Here is a 23303-nt window from a genome sequence, read left to right on the forward strand (position 1 = left end):
TGAAATTCCCGATCATCATTCAATAAAACATTGGAGAGACATCGTGGCTGATGGTCTCTCCCTAGCTTCCAATTTAGCTTTAAGGAGGTGTTCAGGAATCCTCGGCAATCTTTTGTTAAATTGTCGACTGGCTACATCCTTGTCCAATTTACCTTCCGAAAAGGTAAACTGAACATCCATCCAATTGTCAGCATGATGTGGAAGAACGAGTGACACAGGTCTACGTTCCTCCAACACAGGAAGAGATTTACCTTCTCGTATGGCCTTTTTTACTGCTACAAAACCCTTCGAAGCAAAGGGGAAAACCATTGTATCTGGAGCTATAAATGGGGATAACCTTTAACCAAAGGCACCTAGCTGCGTGTTAAGACACCCTGCTGTCTTCATTTCCTTCACGGCCAGGTGCTGGGCTCTAGTGTGTTCTAGAAGGATCGTTTCTTTGGGGATAGTGTCGTCTCTCAATGGGACACCTTCAGCCACCCTTACATAGCAAAAAGGATAGGCCTCGATATCTGTATAAAATTCCAGACCGGCTATGAGGCTGGAGCCTAACCCTTCTCCAATGTGGAGGATACCCTCTAAAAGTACCGGCGTGACCCGCGTACCTCCAGGGATTTTGTTGAGTACAAAAAGGTAGCTGAGAAGGTAAGACCTTAACCTTACCCAGGTCCTACTGAGATTTCAAAGCTTGGATCTCCTCACGCAAGGGTTTGAACATCATTCTTTGATATTGTTGAGTCCCTTCCATGAAAGCTTTCATGTTAGCTAAAGGGGACGTGTCAGCCAAAGTACTTGGAAATTTAGGTGGTTTTGGTTCCACCGGCTCAACTTGGGAAGGAGGATGAACAGAAACAGGAGTTGTACCCGACAAGGAAGACGTAGTTGTAACTATGGACATGGAAGCCGCTTTGGTGGTGGCAATTGAAACAGCGGCCAAAACCGAGTCTCTCACAGACGCCACACTATTGTCATCCAACTCGGGCAGATAAGAATCATCCACCTGAGGGAGAGGTTTGTCATCTGAATGTACAGGTGACAGAAGAGCAGATTCTCTACCCGGAGATAAAGAGGAAACCGTAGACTTATTGTCCAGATTGAGGCTCATGGCACTAGAGGCCTCATCCTCGTGCAACTGGGCAGTTGGTATGGTCCTAGGTTGGGAATAGCCCAATACTGAGTCCGGAGCTGCCTTAGGGAAAAGTATATCCTTCCACTCCGTAGATGGAAGGTTAGGAGCCTTCGGGTCAGCATTCTTCTTAAATCCCTTGACCCAGGTACGAAGAGATCTCTGGAAGAACATTCGGCCGTCATCAGGGATATCCTTAGATATCCATCTCGAGTGATGCAAATCTTTGCACACACTGCAGTCCTGTGAGTCCCAGTAGGAGACCGGACCCTTCATCCTCCAGCACTTAGCATGGGTCCTGCAGATATCATGACCACAGGGATACCTCACGGTCCGGGCACAAATCTGCACCCTGCAGTGCATCTCCTTCGAAAACCTCGCTTGTAAGGAGAAAAGAGAAAAAATTTATGAGTACAATGGTCTCTTTGAATCACCAAACTGAAAAGAATGGATTAATAGTATTTTATGATGTCAACAAAAAGGGAATAGTAATCCCCAAATTGTGTGTAATTGCAATAGGTGAGAAAGTAAGAGGTAGAGAACAAAATATCCAGACCCTGGTTAATGGCGTTAGATTGGAAAAAATTGGAAAAAATTCCAACCCATAATCCTATAAGAAAGATCCCTACAAAGGATCCAACTTGTAAGGATACGAATTAAAAATCCAATCCACACCCTTGAAGGGAACAGGATAGATTGTTAGAAACAAATAACCAAATGTAGTGGTCATTTCTAAGCCTAGCCACAGAAGACCTTTCGTAAAAGAGACCTCCATGGCTACAGACCTACATAAAGAAACCTCTCAAGTAGTAGAAGTAAGGTCTTTATGTTAATCTAGAATTGTACTCATCAACAGATAATAGAGCACTCACCTTACAGAAGGCCGTCTCCAAGAAGGGAAAAAACGTATGCCATAAAGGTATAAATATTGCCCTTAGTAACGGAACGCTTTGGTAACGGCATTGTCGTCTCTCAGGGCTCTCCTCAAAGCAGAGGCATAAAAATATTCACATATACGGGGTTAGACCTGCCGCCAGTAACGACAGTGTGGGTAAGTATGGCAGCAAAGTCAAACAATAATAATTTTCACAAAAACGTAATGCCGTATAAAGAGGCTGTTACGCCATAGGCCACACCGCCGTAAATAGCGACGCATCACTATCGTATGCCTAAGATTAGGAATGCCGTCGGAGACGACAAAGCCGTAAGTACCGGCACTGCCATCGGTCTAACAACTCGCCCTTTTATAAAGGGGTATGCTGACGGCTCTGGAGGGCCAGAACCCCGAAGGAACAAGGCCTCTCAAGAAAACAATTGCAAAAACACGGCATCATATAAATAAATCAAGGTTTGATGTCAGTAATGGGATGACCATCCGCAGAGATATGTAACGCATTGGGTTATAAAACAAAGTGAAATGCTGTTCGATCTCAAATTCCCAGAGGCTAAGAGACGGCAGAACACAGTAGTCAGCGCACTGACATTTTGAGCTCACCCTTCCCAAAGGGGAACTCGATAGAACTGCTGCTACGCAGCATGAGAAATCTCGAACGAATGTAGGATGGCGGACCAATGATACGCAGCCAAAGGACAGGCTAGGCCTGAATGCGATAAATCAAAAGAAAAATTCCAGACTAAAAGAAATGGCAGTACAAAAAGCCATCGAACTGACTTGTATACAAATAAATGAGCTCACCCTTTGCAAAGGGAGCTCAAAAAACTGCACATACCTAGCCCTGAAAATTCTCGAATGCTTGTAGCACGATGGTCAAGAGCCTAAACGGTCATAATACCGAGAAAACACTAACAAGTGGATCAAAAGACTTAAAAAACTAGGTTAACTGAGTAAAAAACTAGTATAATTGAGTAAAAAACTCCCCAAGAGGAAAAATCACTGTCAACGAATCCGAAACTAAAGACCAAAACGACATCGGCGAGTCCGTCTCCAACTAGAAACTTACCGCCTTTAGGCTAGGCTAGTCGAAACTGACACGAACCAAAAAAGACATAAATTACAAAAATGCAATGTAAATGCAAACTTAAAATAGAGCCCAAAGCATCGCAATGCTAAAAAACTACAGTGCTAGCTAACGTGAAACTTATACAGTATAATAAACAAGTAAACACGAAAAAAGGGCGATCAGGTACGAAACCCGACGCTGAGGCTAGCTGGACTCGAAGTGCTCAGGCTTCCTCGATCGAAAAAGCTAAAAAATTATTCTCCATAGGGATCCAAATCATTTACAGCTAAAACAAACTGCAAAGAGATTTAGGTATCAACTTTGACGAGGAAGAGGAAGCCATCATACGAAGAAATTCTTCAAAATAAGCTGATAAAAAGCGCACAACAAAAAATAGAACAGTAGCGTGAAGCTGCGAACAAAGGAATGAAGCGCCAAGGTCGTATGGGAGCACCAAAAGGTGATAGGATATGTAACGGCTCCTCACTTATCCTTCCCCTTAGAGGATTAGACTGGGTAAAGTCTATTGGGGGTGCAGATATCTATGGTTATCTTAGGATACGTCCCTGATTATACACGATATCCACGGATAGTTGTTCCGCGGGTTGGAACCCCGTGATACCGGACAGTAATTCTCTTGTAATATCACTCGCAGAAATATAATACAGTAGGAAGCAGCTGAAAAGAACTTCCATCAGGACGACATGGCTCGAGCCCAAAAAACAAGTTTAAGATACCACACATTTCGTTCTTGATTATACTTGTGGATGAACCAGTGAATGCCAGAATTTTTGTTCCCGTTATCAATGGGGTCAGTGTAACTCTAAGCTAATCATGGAGACCCTATAAAGATCTTAACATTGATTGGTGTGTGCACCTATCTATTAATCACTGAAATCTTTGTCCATCCTGATAAAGGTGCACATATCCCAAGCATTGAGAGGCAGTGTTTGGATGTAGAGATACATGCACTGGGTGAAATAAAAGCAATATTTTAAGCTATATATTTTAATTTAAGTGATTATCCACCTGGTAAAATTATCATTAACATAAATTCTTATTTGTTCCTACACAATTACAAACCTTTGTCTTTTAATTAGGAGATTGATTCCAGTATAGCTGGGAGAGTGAAAACTTATACCAAGGTGTCGGCAGTAACCGATGTGGAAGCCAGGCCCCCTTCATGGTACACAGAACTGTCACTTTGATTCCAGACACCAAATCACAGAGACTTTCTATCGGCTTCTCTTCAAACTTTTAAAATTTTCTTTCTTTAAATCTTGGACAAGTCTTGAGGCCAGGAGATTCGCCTGTTTCCCTTAGGGATATAGGTGCGCCTCTACCTCTGGAAGTCTAAACTTTCATATCATATTCCAGTTGCCCACACACTGCTACGATTTTGGAATCCCCAGGGTTTACAGGATTCTCTCTAAGGAGAAAGGCTAGTCTAAGTACAGCGCGTAATTCCTTGAAAGGGAATATAATTTCCGCATCATATGACATTGTTGTCGGATCTGTACCCGCACACCTGGAATCATGCACTCGCAAGTCTCCACAAAGGCAGTTTCTATCAATAGAACTATCCTCCATCACCAGAAACTACTGACACTACATTATAAATGTTAACAGTTGAATTCTAGCCATGCTGAAATTATACTCCTATAATGAACTCAGGTTTGGATATTGCAGTTAGGAAAAATATAAATTACTTTTTGAAAAATACACTTTTTTGTATTTTCCATGCCCAAAGCTTTAATTATAATACTGTAATGTCAACAAAAGTTCTATTATATTTGTTGCTACATGAATGCAAGCCTTCATCCTTTAATAGGAGTGTGCTTTAGTGAAGGTGGAAAATGCTATTAAGACTTTACGAGTTGTCGGTAGATAGGTGTTGGGTGGTGGGTAAGCCTCTCCCACCCAACCTGCCACTGAGCTTTCACTTTTCAGGTGTCTTGCATCCTCAAATCACTCTTTTATATTTAGGATTTTCTTTAAGATAATTTGTTGGTAGATTTTCATATGAAAGGGACATTAATGAGGAGGATTTGCAGTTGCTTCCAAATAACTGTAGCTATGTGATAGTTTCCTGTGCAAACCTGCCGATATTCACATTCTTGTTTACTGTATATTCCCTCTCTTGTTAGGCCCTTTGAAGACAGACACCACCGGAATCCTAAGGAGACTGGCAGCCCATAATCATCTATGTATTCTATTGATGGATGAAAGATTTGGTGCTGCTAAGAACATAACATCTAGTCATGCTTTTTCTTCATAGAGCTCATTAAGTCTCTTCTCCTGGAAAGTATCGTCATTGGCTTGTACAACAAGGAAAAAGCCGAACTTGAAGTTCTTCTTTTTCCTCTTCCTAATCTTTGTGAGACAGTCTTTGCTGTTACTTCTGTAGGAGACAAAGTTGAAGACATCATCAAGGGTGCCCAGGAAGACCTATCACTAGGGATCATGTTTGCATAATTCCAACCATTTCTCTCCCAATGGTGGGGACATTACAGCACCAAGAACCTACCTTCCTTTAGTAAATTCCAAAAGGTGTCCCCTAGCGGAAAGGTACATCTGAATACTTCTCCCTGGGGGAGTAATCTGTGTACTCAGTATGGATGTTCACACACCTTTTACCTGTGCTTACTGTCTGTATGAAGTGCTCCAACCTTCTCCCCCGTTCCTGGATGATATCTCTCTTTTGGGAGAGGGGGAATCAGTGTTTGCTGAGACTGCTTCCTTAACTGGAAGAAACATTGATATGCATTGCTTCTACATGTGTGATCAGTTTTGCACTGTATGCAGTGCCCTCGTATGAGTACTTTTAGTCAACCCGAAAAAAAAAGACATCATCTGTGATAATCGATCAACGTAGCAGTGCATCTTTGATGATCTGTCTCAACATATGTAAGAAGGGTAAGTTCCAGGAGCGCTAGGCCTACATACCAAGATCATACAAAGTACTGAGCAGTACACAATTCAAATACTCATACTTCTTACCAGTATTCTGTCTCGTATGAGACCGAGTAGTTTGACCTTCGACCGGGATAAAGGGGATCCCCCGATTTTCTGTTCTCCTTCCATGAGTTCCTGAAATATGATGAAATTACCATTAAGAAATATGTCAGTCCAGCAGAAGTATCATGGTGAATGAATTCCCCCTTATACTAGCAGCATTAGCACTTAAGTAGACCATCTCAACACACTCAGCACTGTCACAGAAACCACGCTCTACATGCAAGGGTTCCATGCTCAAGGATTTTATGTGTATGGATTACATGTGTACAATGCTCCCAATTTCCTCAAGCACAAGCTTCACTTGCATGTGTACGGCCTTGGAACATACTACCTTCCATGTTTGTCTCGCTCCACCTGTACCTGAGATTCACACACACCTGAATTTACTTGCACCTGTTATCCACCCACTAAGTGATCACTTCCTTCTCCTTCTGGTACAGAGTATGATCATGGGTGGCGGGGACGAAGAGCATCAGCCTTTTCCATTATCCGGGATGACCGAGAAGGAACTGATGCAAATATGCTCAACTTGCTCTATCACCTCATCTTTTCCCATATCTTCCTCACCTATTGCTGAGCCTTCAGATATGATGCTTGCCATTCAGAAGAGAAGAAAGACGGAGTCACTAAAGCTCAGGAGAAACGATTTGACCGAGTCTCACAAGACATTGACCGAATCTTTTATTAGGTCTTGTTGGAGGAGCACCACTATATCAAAACCCGAACAACCGTGGGAGGTTGTTTTGGTACAAGATGATGGAGCTCATGCTCCTGCTACTATTGTTAGGTCTCATACGAGATTAGGCAAAAGCATTGCTGGCTCCAGGACATTCCAGGGACGCTTTTGTGACGCCAAGAAATCGAAGAACGTTGAAAGAACCATCAGCACAGACTGAGAAAGTATCCACTTGGAAAGACGATACTAGTATGTTATTGCCTCATAAGAGAGGCAATTGATTTTGTATCTGGAGTGCTTCCTTTCCCTTGGAATATGGTTTGGTAGGTGGTACTGTTTAGGAAATTGGCTGTTGTGTTGATTCTTCTACCCAACAACGCTTCAAAGAACATCAAGATGTTCTCCAGTACGTATCGGGAGCATTTTCACTTTGGAAAGCGGTCGTGGTGCATTCTCAACTCATACGTGAGGCAAGAGGTTTTGTATCATGAACTTTTCCTTTCTAAAGAATATGCTTTATTACGTGGTACAGGTGTTCCCTCTTCGGAGTATTATAGAGACGATAACCCAGCAGGACTGTGGTGGAGTATATGATTGCCGTGTAGTGTGAATATAAGGACATTACTGGACCACATTGTCACAGCTTACCAATCCAACAATAATACCACAAGCATGATCAACATGTTCTTGATCTTTACAATTCATGCCTTCTAAATTGGCACAGGTTTCCACTGTCTCCTTTGGTGCTAGGGCAGTGTTTGAGAGGCCAGTCACTCTGGGATTGGTCTTCTACGCACTTGTCAGACACCAGTAAATGTATCTTTCTTGCCTCTCCTTCAAGGAATTTTTGGTTACAGAACATTTTGTATCTGCTTTGTTCCAGCTTTTCCAATCTATGATACCAGTTAAGGAGGAACTGATGATTATTCTCATTGCTTGTACGGTCTGCAAGACATTACCTTAACGAGCAACATTGTTTCCTTGTGGTCTTCCCTTCATGTTTTTTCCTCGTGTGAATATTCCAATTGTGTTCTCTCCGCCTCAAGACAGGATTCCTCACACTTGATATCTATGATAGTCTTTTTGCACAGGATTGGTTGCGAGCTGAGATGGAGAATAATATGATCAGGAACTACGCAATAAGGAACCACACGATTGGAACTTTCGCTCGTTCTTCAAGTGATTGTTAATTTTGAGTCACCAGGGAACTAGTACCCTACACCTATCTGTTCTTGCGCTTCCAGCCCAGAGGTTTTCCAAATCACCGAAAGTTTTTAAAAACATCTATAATGTCCTCCATCTTTTGTACTTGCACTCAAAACTTTATCAGATAAACATAATTACTCTATACCTAATTTTCTATTCATCTATATGATTGTGAGATTTTAATCCTATTCACTATTAATACTTCAAATTCAATACTGTATTTCCAAAGCAATGAAAATATTGTTAACCTTATCAAGAATAGTATTCATAAAACCAATACTTAAATAAGAAGATTGATATGAAAACACCAATCTCATACATGGCTGCTTCTATAGTTGTAGATAATTATCCAAGCTGAACTGTATTTTTTTTTTTCTTTTTTTTTTTTTAACAAACTCTGGTTAAGCACGGTTAAGTTTAAGGTCTAAATTATGAAGTTGAATATGCAAGGTATTTTAATGAATAAGCGTATAAAGTGACTATGTATGAAATTGATTAACAAGTCAGTTGTAACTTGAAGGTTAAGAACATTTGGAGTAAGAATATTTTACTTTTCTTTCAGATTCATCAATTGCCTGCATATTTGAAATCCAAAAGTTAAAGGCAGTACACAAAAAAAGCACTAGTCGACAACCTGATTCCCTTAATAATATGGGAAGGAGATGGACCCTAAAGGAATGTTGATGGCACAAGATTAAATTAAACATATCAAATGTATATCAAAGAGGATAACAGGAATGGAGGCTGTAAGATTCAGCTGACATAAGTTTAAAGATAAGTTTAAATTTTCATCAAAGTTTTTTTTTTTTCTCAGAAATTTACACTTCAGTTAGGTTACAGAGTAGGGAATAAATTTCTCTGTAAGGTAGCTTATATACAGTGTACAATTTAGCATTCAAAATATACCATCTGAAAAAAGTCCAGTATTGGAGAAATTCTTTTGAAAGATTGTTCTCAAATTATTTTAGGTGAGTTAGTCATAAATTTTGTTATTTCCCACACATTATTAGTTTTATATCTGGTCTTTCTACATATACAAATATTTCCCAAAAGGTAAATTCTGAAAGTCTTTAAAGTTATGCAATCGCTAATTTAAGATTAGATAGTATGCTTACAGTGGTCATAGATTTTAAACACTCCCTTAATGCCTTATAATACTATATTTCTATAGCCTGTAAAATGATACTTGTCGGATAATTAGTAAATGTAATATTGCCTTGGAATTCCTAATATTTAAGCAGAAAAAAAAATAATATTGATTATTTCTAAGTCTAGCTTTTCACTTCCCATACGTCCTAAACTTGAGTTATTCATAAACGGATTAGACTTGGAATCCCTTATTTGATGTCTGAGGCAAGCCAAATAGCTTGATTACTAAAATGGTATATGTGATTGATATTACAATTTTCAATATTTAACTTAGCCGGTGATTATAATAGCTGCAACTCTGTTGCTCGACAGAAAAGCTCTACGGAAAAATTCGCCAGCGATCGCTACACAGGTAGGGGGTGTACTCAACAGCGCCATCTGTCGTTCAGATACCCATTACTCATTGTAAACAAAGAACTCAATTTTCTCTCTGTCGGGCTACCGGCAAGACCTACTAATTCGCTGTTGCTAACTGGATTTGTTTTCACAACTATTTGGTGAAGTACACTATTCTAGTTTTGAGCTTTCGCTATGCAGGTGTTTTATCTTCATCTTAAAACTTGAACTCGTTTTGGATAGATTTAATTATGGTGACAAAGGGAGTATGGACTTTCTTTCACTTTTAAATGGCCGACCCTTCCCTTAGACGGAAGTGTGTTTAGGCTTTTAGTAATTATCTTATCACGTTATAGATTTTCCTATATATATTTTATATCTCTCTGCCTTTATTAGGCCTCTTCGATTAACTTTCCATTTTTTATAAACATTTAAAAATAAATTTTAATGCTTTGTTTATATAGACCTTTCCTGACAGTAGGCGGTCCTAACTTGGAAACCGAAGTTAATCAACGTTGAGCCCTTTATATCGTCTTTAGCTTTTAAAGAGCTAAGGATTTAAAACTTTTTAAATGTAATATTTTATGAAAGAATTTCTTTGATAGTCTTCGTACTGTTTTCAAAGATGAACTAACGTTTAGTTTTTTATGCTACGCAGTTGTTGACGTTCAGGACGTTCAACATGCGCTCTATCGTTACGATAGAGAGAGAGTGTATCACGGTTTCACTTTGCAGTAAGAGTAAATCGATTCTGACGTTTTGTTCATTCTTTCTTAGCTTAAATGTTTTAAATTCTAATTTAAAGGAACTTTTTATTTGAAAAACCTTTCAGTTTTTTCCTTTAGTCAAATAACATGTTTTTTTTTTTTTGACGATATATAATTGGGCTCTTCTCTTAGGTGCGAAATCAAGAGAGAAAGAGAGAGAGAGATAGAGACGGAGGGAGAGAGAGGAGAGAAAACGTTCCGTTCAAGCGGGTAACGTTGTTCTCGTGTTACTCACGTCCCTAGTCGCTGTACGGGGAGGAAGGATAAAACTTTTTTAGGTTTTTATTCTCGTCCCCAGGCTATGTGCGGTGAGAGATTGAAAACGTAGTTTATATGAACTAGTGTTTAGTCTCTTTCCGAGCCACTGATTTTTTTATCTTAAAATATGTTTTCTGTTTTTTGCTGGTATTATGAGCTTGCATTATACGACTAATTTCGCAATTACTACCTTTTAATGAAGGGTAGAATTGCGTGTTTCAGGTAGAAATAAGTGCAAAACAGAAAATCGAAGTGATAAAGTGATATGCGCAAAGTGTTACAGTGTTGCGTCCGAGGCGCAAAGTGTTACAGCGTTGCGTCCGAGGGTTCGTCTGTTCGTGCCTGTCGTTCACCTAGTCCGGGACCTCTTACAAGCTCCCAAGCCCAGGGGAGAAGTAATGTCAAACGACTTATGGGTTCGAGAGGCCTTGACCAACGAACAGACGTTTTCCCTCTATGGTATCGGGTGTATCTTACCAAGATCTCCCCTACCATAAGACGAGAGAGACGTTGTTTCTCCTCGCCATCCGTAGGCTTTTCGCATAAGAAACCTGTCACAAGGTTTCGAAGCCCTTAAGCGAAAGTCAGTCCTTTCAGGACAGGTCCAGCGTCCCGGTTACAGCCATTAGGACAGCTCTGACCCTATGCAGTCATCGGATAACTGCTCGCCGCCTTATAAAAGCGTAACACAGACTCCGAGAGTCTTTTTTTGTAGGCAAAGTGTTGCGGTCACAGACGTTACCCTCGTCTATTACCACAACCATTTCCATTGATCCTTAAGGGGTTGTATGGCAAAACATGCAGTATATGCTTGCCTCCCTTATGGAAGACTATTCTGCCGATTAGTCCGTTGAGTCTAGCCGTTTATCTCATCGATATCCTGGCTTTCAGCCAACCTAACGTTCCTTTGTGCTTACTGTTGACGTTGGCGTAGCTTAGTCACGTCAGTCAGGTTGTTTAGAACCACACTCGATGCGGTCTCGTGTGGTTTTTTTCAGCCGCATTTGGACGTTAGGCCACTGGCTGATGCTCCTGTTGACGTTCAAGACGTTCACTAACAATCGGAGTTGACTTGTTTTGACGCTGTGCGTCAACCTCCGCATTCTAGAGTTGTTTTGACTGCTCAGTCTAGGCAGTCAAAGCAGTCTCGCGTGGACGCTGTGCGTCCTCACGCACCTGTTGTGGTTGACAGTTCAGTTGTTGACAGTTCACAGACTGTCAAGCAGTTACATGACGTTGCGTTCTGGTCCGCTACTAAACTCAGCTTTTATCGGACAAGGTTCCTGTAGATGAGGAAATTGCTGTTCTCCCTCCTACTGATATTCCCTTGAGGACTCTGTCAGATGGAGAGGAGCCTAAAGCTGCTTAGCCTCCTATGGACTTTAATTAAATCATGATGATTTTTTTAAGGATCTTCGTCCGGATTTTTTTGTAACTGCTGCTCCTCGTTCGCCTAAACGTCAGAGCTTACACTAGGCCTAGCTACTTCGAAGCCATTGTTTTTAAGCTAGTGCTCTCTCGCTCTCCTAGAGAGCGTTACGTTGGCTAGGCGACTGGTTTTTCACCAGGAGGAGTTTGGGGGATACAGCCTTTGCTTTCCCTTCTTTTAAACTGGTTTATAGAGCGAGAGTCTGATATGACACGAGAGAAGTTCTCGGCTTGGGAGTTCATGCCTCTGCCCAGATAGACTTCTCAATTCTGGTAGACTCTCCCTGGCGCCTAGCCAGGAGACGCTCCAAGTTGTTTACAGGTCAACTTCACAGCTGTTGTCGAGCCTTTGAAGTTTTGCTGTACTATTATGTCACGCATAACAAGGCTTTCAGGGATGGTAAACGGTTCCGCCTCAGTCGCTAACCCCGTCTGTTTCCACACTTGCTCCCGTAGACCCTAAATGGGCTTTGCTGCAAGACATACAGTCCAAGCTTGCGTCCTTGATAGAGGACTTAAATGCGGAGAAGAACCTTCTGGCCAACAACGTTCCAACCGGTCGGTTGTGCGCCCTGTTGACGCTGAGGTAACCTACTCGCGTCTGCCAGTTGAGGTGGTTACTCCACCGATGCGACCCAGTGTGGGTTACCAGCCGCACGTTGACATTAAGCGACGCTCGTAGGTGGTTGTTGACGTTCAGGATGTTCAACAACCAGCAGAGGTGACTTGTTTTGACGCAGTGCGTCAACCTCATCAACCCGGTAGGGTGTTGACTGCACAACCCAGACGGTCTAGACAGTCTCGGGTTGACGCTGTGCTTCCTCGCGCACCCATGGTTGTTGACAGTTCACAGACTGTGCAGCAGTTCCATGATATTGCGTCCGGCTCCGTCACGCATCCACCAGTGCAACCGGATTCAGCGAGCCGGACGTTGCCCACTCCGTTGCCGTTTCCTCATCAGTTTCGGATGAGGAACCCTCTGATGAGGACGTTGCTGAACAACAAGACGATTAGCCCCCAGCCCTGCTATCCATCCAGAAGATGCTGAAGAAGGAACGCTGCTCAGTCAAGCTGTGGATGAGTCTGGTAGGGACACTGTCATCCGTGGATCAATTTGTGTCACTAGGAAGACTACACCTCCGTCCTCTTCAATACCATCTAGCTTTTCACTGGAAAAAGGACAAGACGCTAGAAGCGGTCTCGATCCCGGTTTCCGAAAAGATAAAGTCTTGTCTGACTTGGTGAAAGGACAATATCAACCTAAGAGAGGGTCTTCCCCTGGCTGTTCAGACTCCCAACCACGTTCTCTTCTCGGACGCATCGGACGTAGGCTGGGGTGCGACATTAGACGGTCGGGAATGCTCGGGGATATGGAACTCGAGTCAAAGGACAATGCATTTCAACTGCAAGGAGCTACTGGCAGTACGTCTGGCCTGGAAAAGCTTCAGGTCTCTCCTTCAAGGCAAAGTGGTGGAGGTGAACTCGAACAACACCACGGCTTTGGCGTACATCTCCAAGCAAGGAGGGACCTACTCTCTGACGTTGTACGAGATCGCAAGGGACCTCCTCACCTGGTCAAAAGATCTAAACATATCACTAGTAACGAGGTTCATCCAAGGCAACTTGAATGTCATGGCAGATTGTCTCAGTCGGAAGGGACAAATAATTCCAACAGAATGGACCCTCCACAAGGATGTATGCAAGAGACTTTGGGCCACCTGGGGCCAGCCAACCATAGATCTCTTCGCAACCTCGATGACCAAGAGGCTCCCAATATTTTGCTCACCAATCCCGCACCCAGCAGCAGTTCATATAGATGCCTTTCTCCTAGATTGGTCACATCTAGATCTATATGCATTCCCTCCGTTCAAGATTGTCAACAAGGTACTGCAGAAGTTCGCCTCTCACGAAGGGACAAGGTTGACGCTAGTTGCTCCCCTCTGGCCCGCGAGAGAATGGTTCACCGAGGTACTTCGATGGCTAGTAGACGTTCCCAGAACACTTCCCCTAAGGGTGGACCTTCTACGTCAGCCACGCGTAAAGAAGGTACACCAAGGCCTCCACGCTCTTCGTCTGACTGCCTTCAGACTATCAAAAGACTCGAGAGCTAGAGGCTTTTCGAAGGAGGCAGCCAGAGCGATTGCTAGAGCAAGGAGAACATCCACCCTTAGAGTCTACCAATCGAAGTGGGAAATCTTCCGAAACTGGTGCAACTCAGTATCCGTATCCTCGACCAGTACCTCTGTAACTCAAATAGCTGACTTCCTCTTATATCTGAGAAAAGAGCGATCTCTTTCAGCTCCCACTTTCAAGGGTTACAGAAGCATGTTGGCATCAGTCTTCCGTCACAGAGGCTTAGATCTTTCCAACAATAAAGATCTACAGGACCTCCTTAAGTCTTTTGAGACCACGAAGGAGCGTCGTTTGGTTACACCTGGTTGGAATTTAGACGTGGTACTAAGATTCCTTATTTCAGACAGGCTCGAGCCGCTACAATCAGCCTCCCTGAAAGATCTCACCTTAAAGACTCTTTTCCTGGTATGCTTAGCCACAGCTAAAAGAGTCAGTGAGATTCATGCCTTCAGCAAGAACATCGGATTCTCATCTGAAACGGTTACATGTTCTCTACAACTTGGTTTTCTAGCCAAAAACGAGCTGCCTTCTCGACCTTGGCCAAAATCGTTCGATATTCCAAGCTTATCGTATGGTTGGAAATGAACTAGAAAGTGTCTTATGCCCTCTAAGAGCTCTTAAGTTCTATTTAAAACGAACTAAACCTTTACGAGGCCCGTCTGAAGCTTTATGGTGTTCAGTTAAGAAACCATCTTTGCCTATGTCAAAGAATGCTTTATCCTATTTTATCAGACTGTTAATACGAGAGGCTCATTCCCATCTGAATGAGGAAGACCAAGCTTTGCTGAAGGTAAGGACACACGAAGTTAGAGCTGTCGCAACTTCCGTGGCCTTTAAACAAAATAGATCTCTGCGAAGTATAATCGACGCAACCTATTGGAAAAGCAAGTCAGTGTTCGCGTCTTTTTATCTTAAGGATGTCCAGTCTCTTTACGAGAACTGCTACACTCTGGGACCATTCGTAGCAACGAGTGCAGTAGTGGGTGAGGGCTCAACCACTACAATTCCCTAATTCCATAACCTTTTTAATCTTTCTCTTGAAATGTTTTTATTATTGTTTTTGGGTTGTCCGGAAGGCTAAGAAGCCTTTCGCATCCTAGTTGATTTGGCGGGTGGTCAAAGTCATTTCTTGAGAAGCGCCTAGATTAGAGGTTTTGATGAGGTCCTGTTGTATGGGTTGCAACCCTTGATACTTCAGCTCCTAGGGGTCGCTCAGCATCCTAAGAGGATCGCGAGGCTCCGTAAGGAAGACGTACTTAAAAAGGCAGAGTAATTGTTCAAGTCGACTTCCTTACCAGGTACCTATTTATTTTGTTTAGTTATTTTGATAACTTCTAAAATGAAATAAAAATTCTTAGCTCATATGATGTAAACATATTTTGCTGGTCTCTACCCACCCCCCTGGGTGTGAATCAGCTATTATAATCACCGGCTAAGTTAAATATTGAAAAATGTTATTTTGATAATAAAATAAATTTTTGAATATACTTACCCGGTGATTATAAATTAAAGGACCCTCCCTTCCTCCCCAATAGAGACACAGTGGACCGAGGAGAAAATTGAGTTCTTTGTTTACAATGAGTAATGGGTATCTGAACGACAGATGGCGCTGTTGAGTACACCCCCTACCTGTGTAGCGATCGCTGGCGAATTTTTCCGTAGAGTTTTTCTGTCGAGCAAAAGAGTTGCAGCTATTATAATCATCGGGTAAGTATATTCAAAAATTTATTTTATTATCAAAATAACATTTTTCTTCCAGAATTGAAGTATAACCATTTTTGTTAATAGACCTAAACTTCAGGTGCAGTGGAAAGTAATACTACTTCCATAAATGTTATCATTTTACCCAACACCAAATGTTAGCAAATTGTATTATATATAGAACATATTTTAGAGAGAAATAATATCGTCTCCAGTTTAAGTTTGAAAGGTACAAATTTATTCAGTCTTTAATGTTGGAATTAAAAGGGAAATTTGCCATGTTCTTTGCCTCTGTATGGATTTTATTCTTGCAGAAAAAAGTTAAAATCTTCTGGATAGAATGGAGTTCTACTTAATGATGTATTGAAATAAATACTGTACTTTATTAAGAGTGTCATTGGAGATACCATGAAAAGTTTTGAAAATATGGTCATAAGATAATTTTTGATCAAGAAACTTGCACTGCTTCTTTTTCTGATTAGAAGTTAACTAATTCTTGATCATCGCAAGAAGTTCCTTTTCGCAAAGTTATTTTCTTAAAGAGTAAGGGGCAAACATATTAATCTGGAGTCAGTCATCTTTATACTTATGTATTGTCTTCATGAGAGAAAAAGAATATATCAGATAAAAAGGGTAATCCAAGTTAGGTTGCTACATTTTTCCAAAATAGTTTAATTGGCAGGTGGTTAATAAAAGTACTTCATAAGACTGGTCCCTATAGCTTATATTGAGAGAAGGATGTTTTGATTAAGACACATTACAAGCATTGTCAGTATTTGGTTTTTGTGGGTAGCTGTCATGTATGTTACATGAAATTGTGTTAGGTGTAAACATATTGCATAGTAAATTAAATTTTCCATGGGCTCCTCCTTTTTAGTAACTTAATGACATTCATTTTTTTTTTATATATAAAATGTGAAGTATGGAAAATGATATTCCTAGGTTCGTCTACAAATAGTAATAATGGTACCTTTTTGTAAGTATATGTTCAAGTTTAATTTTACTGACAAGACCGTACTGTGCTCATAATTTACAAGTTAGGTAAATACAAATATTCTCATGGAATAGAATAAACACAAAGGGTTTCTTACTAAAGATTGATTGTTTTTCATTTTTCTGTCATAAAGATTAAGAATCATTCATAATTGTAAAAGTTGTATATTTTTTATTAAATCTGTGTTTAATAGGTATGTTTGGGGATAATCTGTTATATTATAGGCATGTTATATTATAGGGCCTCTGTTAGATTTTGCCAGTCGTCTCTGTTTTGCGCTTTTAATTCAATATTTCTCCATTCATCATCTCCTACTTCGTGCCTTATAGTCCTAAGCCATGTAGGCCTGGGTCTTTCAATTCTTCTAGTGCTTTGTGGAGCCAAGTTAAACGTTTGGTGAACTAATCTCTCTTGGGGAGTGTGAAGAGCATGCCCAAACCATCTCCTTCTACCCCTCATCATGATCTCATCCACATATGGTACTCGAGTAATCTCTTATAGTTTCATTTCTAATCCTGTCCTGCCATTTAACTCCCAATATCCTTCTGAGGGCTTTATTCTCAAATCTACTAAATCTATTGGAGATTGTTTCATTTTCATACTATGACTCATGTCCATAGAGTAACACCGATCTCACTAAACTGATATACAGTATAGTCTGATTTCTATGTGAAATTTTGGCGATTTGATTTCCAAATTTTACTTAACCTAGCCATTTTCTGATTTGCTTTTTTCAATCTTTCACTAAACTTTAATTCTAAAGACCCTGTATTGGAGATCATTGTTCCTAAATACTTAAATGATTCTACCTCATTAATGCTTTCTCCTTCCAATGATATTTCATCTTCCATTGCAATTGTAATTGCATAGGGGATATACTAATTGATAAATTGATATATATAAATAAAATCATTCCATTTTGAGAAATCATGAGTTTTCTAATATTATAAATGTTACTCCTGCTTCAATTACTTGAAACATTTCTTATTTCTAGACATTTTTTTTTTTTGCATACCAAGTAATACCTTAATTTGCATTTATTAAAACTATCTTCAATCTAAAAATGCTATTTTTCATCAAAGTCAAGAATCAAATTTGTTTATATAAAATTAAATTATTTAATTGGATGACGTGATAAAACATTTTTATAAACTGAATCTAGTGAATGCAAGTGTGCTTGTTTTTATTCATTTTCATGAAAGAACAGCTATGAAAAACAGAGATTTTTTGCTACAATCTCATCAAATAGCAGATTTTATATTATATTTTATTTTAATTATATGTTCTTGTTTGTCCTAAATTATGTGAGGGGTTATTGATGAAATATATTTTTTCAGGATAAAGTAGATCACTAGCTTGAGATTATCAAATGACTGACGGTAGATACGATGGTGATGTCTCTTAATCACAAGAAAACATCTGTTCTACTGCACAAGTGGAATATAGGATCAGTGACTTCAAAAAAGGATAAGAAAATTCACACCGTGTTTTTAAGTTTAAGGAGAATTAATCATTTTCAAAATTTATGTGCAGATCTATTTACATTGAGGCTCTTAATTACCTATAATATAATTAATCTGTTAAAGTTAGCTGTTAAAATTCAATTCCAAAACTAATATTTTTTTTAGAAATTTTAAAATCCATTGTTATCTGTAACATATAGTTTTCTTTTTATGTTTCAGTATACTGATCAAGTCTTAACTATAGCAAATGTTACTGTCAGTGTTTTATTGGAAAATTTTAACAAAAAACTAGGCATAAAATCAAGTTCTACCTTAATTGCAACTTGAAATATCACTGAATTTTTTGCTATTTTATGTCTTACTAGAAGCCTCAATATTAAATCTTACTCTCACTGATACATTGCCCTCAATTGGAAATTTTAATGTTAATATTTTTTTTTTCACATTTATACAAGGCATAAGAATGTTGGAAATGCCTTGTTTTATCAGAACTATAGGTTATATAATTTTCAGTCGTGTGCCACTTGATTCTAATTTTATTTGACCACTATGCTTGTATGTTTGCCATTCTTTTAAGCCCATGTGGGATAACATTTTTATGCTACCTGAATTTGTACTTCCGGATAATTAATAGCTGTTATTTGTAAAGAGCATTTGAAGGGACACAAACACAAACAATACTCTTATGAATTAGAAAATATATTCACTAAAACTTTTGTTACCAATATTAAATTACTCGTTTATTCATAAACAAGCATTGTGGTATACAATTATATGTTATAATGTATGTTTTGAAAACATTTTGTTACCGTAAGTCAGAATAATTGATCTTAACTTTACTCAATATATCCTTGTGATCAAAAGTTAAACTGATGACCAGTTTATCAATTAGGTCAGATGAAACTGGGTGGTGATCTATTTCATGCAGTGATTTCTATTCTTCATTGTTTTTCTAAGATTCGGTGCTCTTGGTGGACTAATGCTGATTGATTGGAAAGCTACTCAACAATTCTGGGTTTTTTACTCTCTCTTTGCTCTTGTTTTTATCCTTACTTTCCATAAAGCCTTCCTATTCTGTAAATATTTGTTGGTCGTGTAATTATAACACGTCATATGCACCTCGATGACATAAAGCCTACGTCGATTGTTATGCTTTTTCAGAGTTCTCTGCTTAGATGCTGCATTTCTGTGAATTAACTACGCTTCAACAGCAGTAATTTAGTTCCTCTTTGGGTGTTCTGTTTGATGTGAAGCCTGCTTTTGGTGTTGAATAATCTGGAGAATTGCACATGATATACATTATAGATCATAATTCATAACGCATTTTAATTGACTGGTTGGAAAGTATAATGGTAAACTTTGCTAAACTATCAAGCAACTGGTTATATGTGAAGGTTCTGTCTGGAAAGTTATTCTCTCAGAGGATATAAAGTCTGATACTTTAACAAAAGTTTTCTGTAGACCTTTCATGGATCTTGCTGAAGGCTGGCATTTTATCATTGGTTAATTTCTGGGTCGAACCTGTGGCGCCGGGCGAAAAGTCCTTCTTGTATACCTTTTCTGATAAAAACCTTCCAATTATACCAGAGAAAGATAAAAGCATGGAATGCTGAGGTTACAACCCTCGCGCGAGCACCTTTTGGGTGTCGTGTATAAAGCAAAGGCGCGTGAAATCCACTATTCACAGGTTGTCTTCCATTTAGTTAATTCCTTCGCCAAAGGGATGGGCCGATACAGAGGCCCTAGACACATCCCCATCGCCGCACCACCCACGCCACGACGCGAGCGCCATCTGAACTACATCCTTCTTTTTGGAATTCAAAAGTGTTGAATGTTTTCGTTGTGCTCTCGGTCTTTTTTATCTATCGTGGATTTATTTTGTCATGTCCGAAGCTCCATCTTCACACATTCCAATGTTAAGTACCATAGTTTGTTTTGACAGTATTTTATTGTACCGGGCTTGTGTTTTATATCCAGTATAGTCTGTTTTATTATCCCCGTCTGGCCGTTCATGGCGGCCATTGTTTGTTCACTTGTTGGGGAATTCATCTTTATCTGCCCGTTTAGTACTCTGTCACTTAGGTTCTTGGGTAAGTCCCTGGCCTTATGCCTTTAGAACCGTTATTATTTTTATTTTTTTTTTTTTTTTTTTTTGCTCATGGTACTTTTTGCAAGTAAGTCCAGCCTACGATCGAGATAGCGATTTAGCTTTGTTTTTGTTTAGTAACCGCCCGAGGCGTTCGTCACTCGACTCGGTTAAAGGAACAGTGCTATTTATTTTAAGTTTTAACGGATGCTATTCTTCGATCGTAGTATTATATGGATGTACATTTTTATTTTATACGTTTATAATAGTGTTTTGTGATTTTTAGTCCTGTTTTTGTGTCCAAGAGAGCGAGAGATTGGGGTCCCCGTTTTCTGTTCGCAGTCACGAGTTACCCCTTTCTCTCGTTTTCTTTCTTAGCTCCGGTGGGGGAGCGGATTTCCCGTTTTCCGTTTTGTGCGGTCAGCGGGTTCTCCCTCCCTCACCTCTCCCCCTCTGGGTGGATGATAACTTACGAGTTATTTATTTTTTCGTGACTTTTCAATTGTTAGCGTTATTTTGGTCCGTGTTTCGCCCTCTCCCCGTTACGGCTCGGGAGTAGTTATGAACGTTATCCACTCCGCCTTGAGTTATACTCCGCCACGAGGGATTCTCAATATCTTTCGTTCTATTGTTATATTTATATTGTTTACTACATGGGACGGGCTTCATATTGTTTAGATAAGACCCTCCGGTGGCCCTTACTTCGGTCTCAGGCCACGGCCATATCCACAATAGCCTTTGTTATTACAACTGTGTTGTTATTCACAATAATTATTCAGGACCTTTCTTCTCCCTCCGGCCTCACCGGAGATCGTAAATACGCTTTACTATAATCTAAGCTTTAGTCTTTAGCTACGACTTAGCTTTTTATCTTTCACAATTGAATTATTAGCCACAATTGAATTATTCAGGGCATCTCATTATCCTCCGGCGTCACCGGAGGTCGCCCAAACACTTAACACTTAAAGTTGCCTTAGCTAATTAGCTAAGGCTCCTTTATTCAGGACATTTCATTACGATCCGGCCTCACCGGAGCTCCGGCTTCACCGGAGGTCGCCCATACACTTCACACTTATATTTGCCTTGCCTTTAGCTAAGGCTGGTGTTTGTATTTATTTTAAGGGCATGTCACTGCTTCCCCGACCCTTGGAGGTCGGCGGATTACTTTAAGCTTATTATCCTTATGTCATTAACAGAATTGGGTGCATTACATATATACAGACAATTGAATTTTAAAGTGCCAACAATGGTATGGGGCAGTATCAACTAAAGTTAATAGTTAGTTGTTTGGTCAAGGCAATATGGGTGCTTAGGTAATTCAGTGAGTGCCAGAACTCTAAAATAATAGGTTTTTATCCCTTATCAGAGTGTCAAGCATCACCAGACTCATGTCTCCTTTCTTTTACAGAAGGCCCGTTGTACTGCTGAAGGATGCTCTGCCTCGTTCAGCGACCCCGTTGGGCATGACCTCTGCCGGTCTCATGCCCACTGCTCCATTCCCTTTATCCAGGAACCGGGACAGGCCCAATACCCAGTGTGGTTCCCGGATTTGTGCTCGTTCTGTTACGAGTTGTCGTCAGTTCTGCTGAATGATGATGTAAGTGGGTTTTCCCTTTGTTCCTTATTTCTCGTTGGCAGACACTAATATAGACATGAATATGATATACACAGTATATTTAGGAGGGCAAACCCCCTCCTCCATCACTAATCACTGCAAATCTTACAGGCCGATGATGTCTCTCTTCGGTCAGCAAGGGCTACTCTTCGGCCGTGGGTGTCGGGCTTTGGCAGGAATGCCCCGTCTGGCGCTCCCTATCTCCTCGATGGGGATATGGCCTCCCGTCTCTTCCCAGGCTCGACTACTGCTGCAGTCTCTCCTGACCTTGCTGCCCCTTTAATTGAAGAAGTCAGGGCTACCATTTCCGTGGAGGACGAAACCCTCGTACCAATGGACATGGCTGGTCTGGATATAGACGTAGAACCCAGGGACGAGCAGGTAAGTGGTGCCGAGTTGGTGGAAACCCTTTTCTCTCCTACTCCCTCTTCTACCTCTTCCTTTCTAGGTTTTGATAACTCTAAGGCTTCTCCTCGGGATCCCTCTGCCTCCGTACGACCCAAGGTGAAGCCACTTCGAACTTATAAGACTTCAGCTTTGCCAGTATCAACGTCACCGGTCCCCGGACCCTCGACAGCTCCTGATATTCATATTGCTCCTCGTAAAACCACTCCTAAGAAGTCTAAGTCTACCAAATCCAAGAAAAAACCAACGGGTGACTTTCAGGTACCCTGGGCTGATCTCCTCCCCATCCAACTGATCAAAGGATTGGTCAGGGATCAAGTTCAACATCACTCTGGTGCAATAACAGAGATTAAGGATATGATGGCTACTCTGATCCGCGCCGGAACTCAGTTCCCTCCCCCTTCTGCCCCAGACGCATCGAAGCTGCCGCCCTTCGATAAAAACAATCCTTGGCGGTTTGCTTTGCATGCTCCATTCGTAGATGGCTCCCTAACTCTGGAGGGCATGGGCACCCGCCCTCTAGAGGACCTGGAGTTCTATCCCCCTGGACTAGCATTCCCGTTCAATGGTTTTGTACGGTTAAAGGAACATGCATTGGTCCGTATGGACAAGGTACCGAAGGAAACGGTCATATTTCCAAAAGAGCAGGCCCAGGCTATCTGGGCCAGAACACTATCAGAGTGGGGGTGTATTAACTCAAAGCTCACCCCTCACAAGGGTTCCTACACTATTTTTACGACAGCGGCCTCCATCTCTTTGCCGCTCATAGACAAAGTCACAGAGCTGACTATACAGGCCATCAAAGAAGGCTCTTCCATGCCGGCTCTCAAGGAGACGGACCCCACCTCTTTGCTTATTCCGGGTTCCTCGGCAGCCTGGGATGCTGCGGCCTCTACCTTCACGGTGGGGAAACTAGACCCGGACTGTGCCTCTACTCTTTTCTCTGAGAAGCTTCCCAGATTAATAGAGAGTCTTCTCAAA

At 40.9% G+C, this 23303-nt stretch overlaps 1 long non-coding RNA gene across 3 annotated transcripts in view; it reads left to right on the forward strand.

The window, feature by feature from the left end:
* Nucleotides 1-18934, forward strand: part of LOC137641968 (uncharacterized) — a 32609-nt gene extending 13675 nt beyond the window's left edge. For 2 of the 3 annotated variants that reach the window (XR_011044616.1, XR_011044615.1), the window contains exon 3: nucleotides 8550-9409. This is a non-coding gene — a long non-coding RNA (uncharacterized lncRNA). Of the gene's footprint in view, nucleotides 1-8549; nucleotides 9410-18090 lie in introns of those variants that run through there. The other variant, XR_011044617.1, reaches the window with a different exon arrangement.
* Nucleotides 18935-23303: the final 4369 nt, after the last annotated feature.

This window comes from Palaemon carinicauda, chromosome 6 (genome assembly GCF_036898095.1).
Source record: "Palaemon carinicauda isolate YSFRI2023 chromosome 6, ASM3689809v2, whole genome shotgun sequence".
Taxonomy (NCBI): Eukaryota; Metazoa; Arthropoda; class Malacostraca; order Decapoda; family Palaemonidae; genus Palaemon; species Palaemon carinicauda.